We start from the raw sequence: 12,528 nt of genomic DNA on the forward strand, positions 1-12,528 counted from the left end.
CAGCTACCCGAGTGCATCGGGCTGCCCGGGAGTGTCTCGATCTCGTCGGGCGGGTTCGGAAAGAATCGGACAAGTTCGGGCGAGCGAGTTTTCGCGCTACTCGAGATTCAATTCTGCGTTCGCACCAGTTCGCACGAATTTGTCCGCTTCTATCTGACGTCTGAACGCGCTCGACGAAGTCGAGCCACTCTCGGGCCACCAGGCCACCCGATGGTGTGTCACGGATAGTCTGCGGATCTTTCTGCAAAATAAAAATTTACTATATCGATTGCAAGAAATAGAAATCAAATTGAATTGAATTGTTTCTTCAGCAAAGGAGAAAACGAAATGACTTTCCGAACGAACCAATACATTATAACATATTACAAGGAGAGCTGCATAAAGTCTAAATAAAATCAATCTCATCACTTTCATACAAAGAAACATTTACCAGTTACTTTTAAGGTTCGGTAGGTGTAGAGTGTTGAAATTTATAATTTTCGGCTCGAGCGCGTTTCAAGCTACCCGAGTGCATCGGGCTGCCAAGGGGTTTCGAGCTGCCCGGGAGTGTCTCGATCTCGTCGGGCGGATTCGGAAAGAATCGGACAAGATCGGGCGAGCGAGTTTTCGCGCTACTCGAGATTCAATTCTGCGTTCGCACGAACTTGTCCGCTTCTGTCTGACGTCTGAACGCGCTCGACGAAGTCGAGCCACTCTCGGGCCACCGGGCCACCTGATAGTGTGTCACGGATAGACTGCGTATCTTTATGCAAAATAAAAAATGTCAGCGTCGATTACAGGAAATAGAAACTAAATTGAATGTCATCTCTTCCCTTAATGATTTTAATAGAGGAGAAATCATATATTGACATCTTCAATTTAAAAAATTTTCCAACAACTATCAATTTCATCTACTCAAGTTTGCTATAAATGCATAAAGATCCGCAGTCTATTCGTGACATATCAAGCGGCCCGAGAGTGGCTCGACTTCGTCGAGTGATTTGAAAATTACAGTCAAAACGTGTTGGTCGAGGAAGTGTCGACTTCCAGCTCAATAGTAATGACCTGTCATAAATCTCCCTGTAGAGAACAGCCCCGGGAACGGCACTGAAAGAAATCGAGTCTACCGGGTTGGGTCTGCCTGGGTCTGCCAAGCCCGACCCCAGCCGCGCGCCCGTGGTCTGCCTAGCCCGACCCCAGCCGCGCGCCCGTAGTCTCAATGTGTTGATTTCGATGGCGCACGCTGCGTAGTATGTGTGACCGCTGTAATAAGTATTTCAATACAGCCGAAAATGCATGTGAAACGAGTCCTGCCTCCTCCACTCTGATCCAATCGTCCGCGCATTCGCACCTAGACACGTCACCGTAATCCTGCCTGGGAACCTTCTTCTCAGGCTTACACCAAGTACAATGTCACCAGTTCGAATCCATGCGTGTTGGCGTCTTGCCGCCATCCCCTACAATTGCGTAGTATGTAGTGGGCGGTAACGGTATCGTATCCTAACCCACTGGCTGTTCCGCTATCGCTCGTACTTACGAGGCAGTGTATTGGATCACTTGTTGGACATAGACAAATCTAAAATGTTTTTTCACTACGTGAATGAAATATGTAATTTCAGGACCGACGCTGTCGATCCTTACGTCAGAAAATGTCTGTTCCAGGGTTGTTACCTTTCACTTAAAAAGGCATCGTTGGTCAAGACTGGTTGCTAATATTATTCTCGAGGTGTAAATGAGGTTATTTAGTCGTATACAGCGTCCGTTGCCAGCTCCTTGTGACGCCAATTTTTATATCTCCATTTCTTTTGAAGGGCTCATTTTACAGTGGAAACTCCAAGGAATATAAACATATTTTGTTCAAAATTTAAATCACTGACGCACAGTGGTCTGGATTGGAAAATCGTGTGCCATTTTGTTATAACTTTTGAACCAGTAGAGATACTGCAATGAAATTTTCACTAAAAATATTTAAAAAATAGTCATTTTTAACTATAGGTAATTAAATATTTTTTGCATTTGTTAAACAATAATTTTTTATAAATTTTCATTGATATTTTTGATTTAAAAAAAAATTTTTGGAATATAATCGTACATACTATTTTTTACTTTCTAAATATGTATTTTTTATATTTATGTTTCACACATGTGTAACGTTTTATGGAATACGTAAAATATAAATTTGAGAAGTCTTGTTGCAATCAACATACACAAAAAAAATTACCGTAAAGGTAAAAACGCATTACAAGCGTGTCAAAGATATTTTTTATAATAATTTATAATGATTAAAAAACGAAACGAGCCTACTACCTTATATCTTTATTTTACTAGAGGTGAGCGAAATATCAGAACGAAACAGAATTGAAAAACTTCTATTATATTTTAATACTAAAGAATTACCTCGGATGCAATATTTAACACTAAAATCTTACATTTTTCGCTATGTGAAGTCATCTGATAATAATTTGTACCAACAATATACCTCGCAAACATTCTATTACCAACTTTAATGGCTTTAAACAATAATAATTTGAGCGGGCGGAGAGGGGCGGAATTAATTTTTTCATGATTATTTAGAAGGAAGGTGTACTAAAAATATTCCAATTAATTAGAAAGCTAAACTCGGCTAAACTTTAAAGATATACCATCTTAAATGGAAAGGACTTCACAAATTTTTCTTACGGCATTGAGCATTATTATATAAATAGAGTATTTACGTTAATAAATAATAGAAAGATATGATTTTTATCACAAAAGTCTGCTCTTCAATATAAAAAAAAAAGCGAGAGATAATATTAAATAGGAACGTCAGGGCACCGCATCACAGAGAAGCAATTTTTCTCGTGAAAAATCCTCCTCTTAAAATGTCCTATTTTCAATGTTTATTGCAACTATTATATTTATTAAATTGTACTATTTTCTTCATTTCCGAGGTCTGTGAACATTTGGGAAGCAATGTTTATAGATATCGATACGAGAAAGTTCGTTTTTGGGCAGAAAGGCACACGATTTTCCAATCCAGACCACTGTGTGACGGCTCATCGAAAAAGACGTAAAAAACGAATTAGTTTAAATTTTTCGACTCCATACAGTTGATGGTCGAGGTTAAAAAAATAATTTTGCAATAGCCCAATCCTTTCCTAATAAAACCACCAAAAAAAAAGTGTAGCTCAATCGGATTTCAACGAAAATATGATTTCATGATGTTTCGTTGACAAAAAATTCGATTTTTTGGAAAATCCTGAGGTGGTAGACAAATTCTGAGACCAGATTTGAAATAAGCGTGGAAGAATGTACGGGAAATGATGTACAGCATGTTGCAAAAAAGTTTTATTCAAATTGTGCAGGTTTAACGAATTTTGTCAAGGTTAAAAAACGTTCGTACCATCATTTCCCTACTTTCCGCATATTCTGCAAAGTTAGAGCTTTAATTTTAAAAAAAATTCATCGTTCTATCTCTTTTCTATCGAAAGTTATTCGACTTTAACACAGAAACTTGCGGCGACCCGTGCAGCGACCCTTGCAGCGACCCTTGCAGCGACCCAATAGCTGCACGGGTCGCTGCAAGGGTCGCCGCCTGGATCGCGACGGAATGGCCAAAAAAGGTGTGTCACAGCTCTGACCGACCAGTCCTGAACCGCTAGAGGACTCATCAGTAAGGCGGGCCCTGCCCGAGACGCTGCGATATCGGAAGGTGGTTTAAGACTGTATATATAGAGATCGGTGACGGATCAGGTAGCAGCGAGAAAGGTCTTTCTTTGACTATCTGTCCATCTTGTGGCAAATGTAGGAAATTAGCTGCCACAAAAGAGAGCGAGTTATTATTGTCCGCTTCTGTCCGAACGCGCCCGACGAGGTCGACCACGTTCGGGCCACCCGCCCGATGTGTTACGGATAGACAGCGGGTCTTTATGCAAAATAAAAAACGTCAGCGTTGATTACAAGAAATAGAAACTCAAAAGAATGTCATCCCTTTCCTTAATGATTTTAATAAAGGAGAAATCATATATTGACATTTTCAATTTTAAAAATTTTCCAACAACTATCAATTTCATCTGCTCAATTTTGCTATAAATGCATACAGATCCCAAGTCTATCCGTTACACATCGGGCGGCTCGAGAGCGGCTCGACATCGGCGAGTGATTTGAGGAGTTGGTGACAGATGGATAGACCGTATGGCGATTAACTTCATCAATCGATTGAATCAATTCGATCAAATTTGTTGCCGGTCAAATCTGGAGTCGGTGAAATGTCGGCGAAAACCGTGTGCGCCGTCCGGCGCAATGTTCGTCGAAATGTCATAACATCTCCAAAAATTCAAGTCTTTTAGTCTCGAATCTAATGTCGTTAATGCTTCGTACGGAGCTGAACATTTCGCTTTGAAACTTTAATTCACTGTGTGAAATCAGGGACTTAATCTCGGTAAAATATATATACATACCGAACAATACCGGTAACGGTACTATGCCAAGTGGCTGAAATAACACCGAAACCGTTAATATACTTTTTCGAGCAAAAGCTCCTGAAAAACGAAGTTTGGGCTTTTGTTGTGCCATGGCCGAACTGCAATGTGCCGTACCCTTAGGAGTTAATAGCCGTAATAACCATAAAGACATTAAAGACCAAATCGGTCTAACCAGATTCCTTGGGGTTACCGTGCGCTCGCTACCCCCGCCATATAAAAGATTCTGTAGACTTTTTCAAATACAGTGATATCCAATATTAATACAGTATGATTGTTTAAACATGTTTAAACAACGGTTTTGGAAACAGCGGGACAAACGATTTTTTCGAATCCATATTTATTAAGCTTAAGATTTTTAAAACTAAGAAAATGAAAAAACACTATCCGATTACCCGAAATGTCATCGAAAACGGTCAACACATAAACCAGATATACATAGTAGGCATTGAAAGATGTAAAGAAAAGTATCTTTGAATTTTTCTGCTCACGATTGATCTAAATCGCAGTTTCTTATAATTGTTTTAATTTTTAATTGTTTTCGAGTATCCATATTTCCATGCGAAATAGAACTACTGTTTCGGATTTTGTTCAAATTTGGATATGTTGCAGTCTTTAGTGAAATATGAGAAAACGTATCTCAAACAATTCCTTGAAGTCTTGAAAATTGTTGGTTTTACGGACGTGTAATATGAGGTGTCACAAGTTTTTCCTTAAATTATAACAGCCAAACTAACTGTTTACCCCGACACGAGCACTTCGTTTAAAATCAGGTATGAAGGGTTGGATCAGTCCGGTAGTGGAGAAAGTGTAAGTGGGTGAATTAAAACCACTGGTTTAAACAGGGAAGCCGGGTTTCTGCGACTTCAAGATCACTTTTAATAATAATTTTAAACACGCGGTACAAATAACTGACAATTGAGATGTCGTTTCGGAGGAACGACTCACGGTTCTCGTTTCGGAGGAACAGAGATCTCTCTCAGTCATCAATCTCGACTGTTGCGGATCGGGGTCCTCGCGTAATACGCGGGCATCCCCACCATACTCTCATACTGGGGAGCTCGTTAGAAATCGTTCAAATTGAACGCGAACGGTAAAGACAATAACACGGGACGAGACGGTAGCACAATGCTTTGAACGTATTTACAATCGCGTGTCAAACACTAACAAAACGATGAAAATTAGTTTTTGGTGCTCATATACAGGGTGCTCGACATAATAAAAAGAGACACCTAGCACATATTTTTAAATTTCTTATATTTAAAGGTGGAAAGTGTACACTCCGTTATGAATAAAACCACTAGAAACGATCCTAATTCCGTCGAGTTTAGGCTTTTCTTAATCGGCAGAACGCCACGAATTGGCTCGTGTGACTTTCGTGAGGGTAGCACGGAAAATAATTAAGTTCAGCATTCGCTCCTTAGCGGTTTCATGCCGAGCTACCTGGCTGGCCGGGGGATTGTCGGGCCGTGTTTATTGCACTACTATTGTGTTCTGGGCTCAGGCCTCAGGGCTCGACCCTCGGGCGTCGGTCGTGTTCATTGTAGCCTCGAGTTGGCCGAAAGTATTCATGGATTTATTCATTTTCGAGAAAATAGAATAAAAATAAAATCACTAACCAGTGTTGGGCAAAAATTCAATCGACGATTGACGACTAAATTTCTACTTCAATCGTTAATCGCGATTAACAATTAATATCCTCGTTTAGTCGTTAATTGTGGTTAACGAATAAATACCGATTGATCGTTATATTTGCGGATAAGATTAAATACTTATTAATCGTTAATTGCGGATAACGATTAAATTTCTACTTTAGTCGTTAATCGCGACTAACGATTATCAATCGTCAATCGGATGACCGATTAAATGCCCAACTCATCTGTCACCAACTCCTCAAATCACTCGCCGATGTCGAGCCGCTCTCGAGCCGCCCGATGTGTAACGGATAGACTTGGGATCTGTATGCATTTATAGCAAAATTGAGCAGATGAAATTGATAGTTGTTGGAAAATTTTTAAAATTGAAAATGTCAATATATGATTTCTCCTTTATTAAAATCATTAAGGAAAGGGATGACATTCTTTTGAGTTTCTATTTCTTGTAATCAACGCTGACGTTTTTTATTTTGCATAAAGACCCGCTGTCTATCCGTAACACATCGGGCGGGTGGCCCGAACGTGGTCGACCTCGTCGGGCGCGTTCGGACAGAAGCGGACAATAATAACTCGCTCTCTTTTGTGGCAGCTAATTTCCTACATTTGCCACAAGATGGACAGATAGTCAAAGAAAGACCTTTCTCGCTGCTACCTGATCCGTCACCGATCTCTATATATACAGTCTTAAACCACCTTCCGATATCGCAGCGTCTCGGGCAGGGCCCGCCTTACTGATGAGTCCTCTAGCGGTTCAGGACTGGTCGGTCAGAGCTGTGACACACCTTTTTTGGCCATTCCGTCGCGATCCAGGCGGCGACCCTTGCAGCGACCCGTGCAGCTATTGGGTCGCTGCAAGGGTCGCTGCAAGGGTCGCTGCACGGGTCGCCGCAAGTTTCTGTGTTAAAGTCGAATAACTTTCGATAGAAAAGAGATAGAACGATGAATTTTTTTTAAAATTAAAGCTCTAACTTTGCAGAATATGCGGAAAGTAGGGAAATGATGGTACGAACGTTTTTTAACCTTGACAAAATTCGTTAAACCTGCACAATTTGAATAAAACTTTTTTGCAACATGCTGTACATCATTTCCCGTACATTCTTCCACGCTTATTTCAAATCTGGTCTCAGAATTTGTCTACCACCTCAGGATTTTCCAAAAAATCGAATTTTTTGTCAACGAAACATCATGAAATCATATTTTCGTTGAAATCCGATTGAGCTACACTTTTTTTTTGGTGGTTTTATTAGGAAAGGATTGGGCTATTGCAAAATTATTTTTTTAACCTCGACCATCAACTGTATGGAGTCGAAAAATTTAAACTAATTCGTTTTTTACGTCTTTTTCGATGAGCCGTCACACAGTGGTCTGGATTGGAAAATCGTGTGCCTTTCTGCCCAAAAACGAACTTTCTCGTATCGATATCTATAAACATTGCTTCCCAAATGTTCACAGACCTCGGAAATGAAGAAAATAGTACAATTTAATAAATATAATAGTTGCAATAAACATTGAAAATAGGACATTTTAAGAGGAGGATTTTTCACGAGAAAAATTGCTTCTCTGTGATGCGGTGCCCTGACGTTCCTATTTAATATTATCTCTCGCTTTTTTTTTTATATTGAAGAGCAGACTTTTGTGATAAAAATCATATCTTTCTATTATTTATTAACGTAAATACTCTATTTATATAATAATGCTCAATGCCGTAAGAAAAATTTGTGAAGTCCTTTCCATTTAAGATGGTATATCTTTAAAGTTTAGCCGAGTTTAGCTTTCTAATTAATTGGAATATTTTTAGTACACCTTCCTTCTAAATAATCATGAAAAAATTAATTCCGCCCCTCTCCGCCCGCTCAAATTATTATTGTTTAAAGCCATTAAAGTTGGTAATAGAATGTTTGCGAGGTATATTGTTGGTACAAATTATTATCAGATGACTTCACATAGCGAAAAATGTAAGATTTTAGTGTTAAATATTGCATCCGAGGTAATTCTTTAGTATTAAAATATAATAGAAGTTTTTCAATTCTGTTTCGTTCTGATATTTCGCTCACCTCTAGTAAAATAAAGATATAAGGTAGTAGGCTCGTTTCGTTTTTTAATCATTATAAATTATTATAAAAAATATCTTTGACACGCTTGTAATGCGTTTTTACCTTTACGGTAATTTTTTTTGTGTATGTTGATTGCAACAAGACTTCTCAAATTTATATTTTACGTATTCCATAAAACGTTACACATGTGTGAAACATAAATATAAAAAATACATATTTAGAAAGTAAAAAATAGTATGTACGATTATATTCCAAAAATTTTTTTTTAAATCAAAAATATCAATGAAAATTTATAAAAAATTATTGTTTAACAAATGCAAAAAATATTTAATTACCTATAGTTAAAAATGACTATTTTTTAAATATTTTTAGTGAAAATTTCATTGCAGTATCTCTACTGGTTCAAAAGTTATAACAAAATGGCACACGATTTTCCAATCCAGACCACTGTGCGTCAGTGATTTAAATTTTGAACAAAATATGTTTATATTCCTTGGAGTTTCCACTGTAAAATGAGCCCTTCAAAAGAAATGGAGATATAAAAATTGGCGTCACAAGGAGCTGGCAACGGACGCTGTATACGACTAAATAACCTCATTTACACCTCGAGAATAATATTAGCAACCGGTCTTGACCAACGATGCCTTTTTAAGTGAAAGGTAACAACCCTGGAACAGACATTTTCTGACGTAAGGATCGACAGCGTCGGTCCTGAAATTACATATTTCATTCACGTAGTGAAAAAACATTTTAGATTTGTCTATGTCCAACAAGTGATCCAATACACTGCCTCGTAAGTACGAGCGATAGCGGAACAGCCAGTGGGTTAGGATACGATACCGTTACCGCCCACTACATACTACGCAATTGTAGGGGATGGCGGCAAGACGCCAACACGCATGGATTCGAACTGGTGACATTGTACTTGGTGTAAGCCTGAGAAGAAGGTTCCCAGGCAGGATTACGGTGACGTGTCTAGGTGCGAATGCGCGGACGATTGGATCAGAGTGGAGGAGGCAGGACTCGTTTCACATGCATTTTCGGCTGTATTGAAATACTTATTACAGCGGTCACACATACTACGCAGCGTGCGCCATCGAAATCAACACATTGAGACTACGGGCGCGCGGCTGGGGTCGGGCTAGGCAGACCACGGGCGCGCGGCTGGGGTCGGGCTTGGCAGACCCAGGCAGACCCAACCCGGTAGACTCGATTTCTTTCAGTGCCGTTCCCGGGGCTGTTCTCTACAGGGAGATTTATGACAGGTCATTACTATTGAGCTGGAAGTCGACACTTCCTCGACCAACACGTTTTGACTGTAATTTTCAAATCACTCGACGAAGTCGAGCCACTCTCGGGCCACTTGATATGTCACGAATAGACTGCGGATCTTTATGCATTTATAGCAAACTTGAGTAGATGAAATTGATAGTTGTTGGAAAATTTTTTAAATTGAAGATGTCAATATATGATTTCTCCTCTATTAAAATCATTAAGGGAAGAGATGACATTCAATTTAGTTTCTATTTCCTGTAATCGACGCTGACATTTTTTATTTTGCATAAAGATACGCAGTCTATCCGTGACACACTATCAGGTGGCCCGGTGGCCCGAGAGTGGCTCGACTTCGTCGAGCGCGTTCAGACGTCAGACAGAAGCGGACAAGTTCGTGCGAAGGCAGAATTGAATCTCGAGTAGCGCGAAAACTCGCTCGCCCGATCTTGTCCGATTCTTTCCGAATCCGCCCGACGAGATCGAGACACTCCCGGGCAGCTCGAAACCCCTTGGCAGCCCGATGCACTCGGGTAGCTTGAAACGCGCTCGAGCCGAAAATTATAAATTTCAACACTCTACACCTACCGAACCTTAAAAGTAACTGGTAAATGTTTCTTTGTATGAAAGTGATGAGATTGATTTTATTTAGACTTTATGCAGCTCTCCTTGTAATATGTTAATGTATTAGCTCGTTCGGAAAGTCATTTCGTTTTCTCCTTTGCTGAAGAAACAATTCAATTCAATTTGATTTCTATTTCTTGCAATCGATATAGTAAATTTTTATTTTTTGCAGAAAGATCCGCAGTCTATCCGTGACACACCATCGGGTGGCCCGGTGGCCCGAGAGTGGCTCGACTTCGTCGAGCGCGTTCAGACGTCAGACAGAAGCGGACAAGTTCGTGCGAACGCAGAATTGAATCTCGAGTAGCGCGAAAACTCGCTCGCCCGAACTTGTCCGATTCTTTCCGAACCCGCCCGACGAGATCGAGACACTCCCGGGCAGCTCGAAACCCCTTGGCAGCCCGATGCACTCGGGTAGCTTGAAACGCGCTCGAGCCGAAAATTATAAATTTCAACACTCTACACCTACCGAACCTTAAAAGTAACTGGTAAATGTTTCTTTGTATGAAAGTGATGAGATTGATTTTATTTAGACTTTATGCAGCTCTCCTTGTAATATGTTAATGTATTAGCTCGTTCGGAAAGTCATTTCGTTTTCTCCTTTGCTGAAGAAACAATTCAATTCAATTTGATTTCTATTTCTTGCAATCGATATAGTAAATTTTTATTTTGCAGAAAGATCCGCAGTCTATCCGTGACACACCATCGGGTGGCCCGGTGGCCCGAGAGTGGCTCGCCTTCGTCTAGCGCGTTCAGACGTCAGACAGAAGCGGACAAGTTCGTGCGAACGCAGAATTGAATCTCGAGTAGCGCGAAAACTCGCTCGCCCGAACTTGTCCGATTCTTTCCGAACCCGCCCGACGAGATCGAGACACTCCCGGGCAGCTCGAAACCCCTTGGCAGCCCGATGCACTCGGGTAGCTTGAAACGCGCTCGAGCCGAAAATTATAAATTTCAACACTCTACACCTACCGATCCTTAAAAGTAACTGGTAAATGTTTCTTTGTATGAAAGTGATGAGATTGATTTTATTTAGACTTTATGCAGCTCTCCTTGTAATATGTTAATGTATTAGCTCGTTCGGAAAGTCATTTCGTTTTCTCCTTTGCTGAAGAAACAATTCAATTCAATTTGATTTCTATTTCTTGCAATCGATATAGTAAATTTTTATTTTGCAGAAAGATCCGCAGTCTATCCGTGACACACCATCGGGTGGCCCGGTGGCCCGAGAGTGGCTCACCTTCGTCGAGCGCGTTCAGACGTCAGACAGAAGCGGACAAGTTCGTGCGAATGCAGAATTGAATCTCGAGTAGCGCGAAAACTCGCTCGCCCGAACTTGTCCGATTCTTTCCGAACCCGCCCGACGAGATCGAGACACTCCCGGGCAGCCCGATGCACTCGGGTAGCTGGAAACGCGCTCGAGCCGAAAATTATAAATTAAGTTTCTTTTCCCTTCTACGACACATTTTTTTTGCACGAAGACGTTTCAACCCTCTACACCTACCGAACCTTAAAAGTAACTGGTAAATGTTTCTTTGTATGAAAATGATGAGATTGATTTTATTTAGACTTTATGCAGCTCTCCTATTGTAATATGTTAATGTATTAGCTCGTTCGGAAAGTCATTTCGTTTTCTCCTTTGCTGAAGAAATAACATTCAATTTGATTTCTATTTCTTGCAATCGATGTAGTCAATTTCTACTTTGCAGAAAGATTCGCAGTCTAGTAATGACAAACGGAAGCATTGCCATCCCTACACGATAAACGAAATTACTTTGCGAACGACCTGATAGTATGTAGTATGTAATTTAAATAAAAATATTAATTTTGTCAGTAAAAAGAAAGACTGCTGCTGCTACACATTTGTATAATAGACATTTACTTTAGCGACATCTACCACATAGCACGTTCTACATTAATGCGACCTGGCGCGACCGTGTTGCCCTCTTACGGCGAGGCAAAATCGAGCCCCGTTCTCCGTGCAGTGGCGCGGCAGCAGGGATCCAAAACGCGACATAGCTGCGGCGCAGTACAGCTGCAGAACGGAGCAGTTGGTTGTCTGGGTCAATGACAACTCAGACAGTCGAAAATTGGCGAAGATTTTCGACAATCTCGAAAATTGAGTTTCGTATTAGAAGAATATGATACCGAAGGAGGAATGAAATTCATTCAGTAGTGCAAGTCAACGACAAGCCAGGCGACCGAAAATTTTTGAAAATTCAGTAGTATAAATCAATGACAAGTCGGATGTTCGGGAATAATTGGTGGTTAAATCAATATATACGCAGTTACGTTTGGTTACGTTTATTTGTTACATTTTCTTTATTTATTCACTGTTTGTAGCATTTTCCTGATTAAAATGACATCAAACAAGTACAATGTGGCCCATATTTACTATACATTAACTAAATACCGTAAATACAATCGAAATTATATCGTGTTTAGTGTCATTTTAATCAGAAAAATGCCAGAAATAAGTTGGTG

Source organism: Lasioglossum baleicum, chromosome 3, assembly GCF_051020765.1.
Source record: "Lasioglossum baleicum chromosome 3, iyLasBale1, whole genome shotgun sequence".
Classification (NCBI taxonomy): Eukaryota; Metazoa; Arthropoda; class Insecta; order Hymenoptera; family Halictidae; genus Lasioglossum; species Lasioglossum baleicum.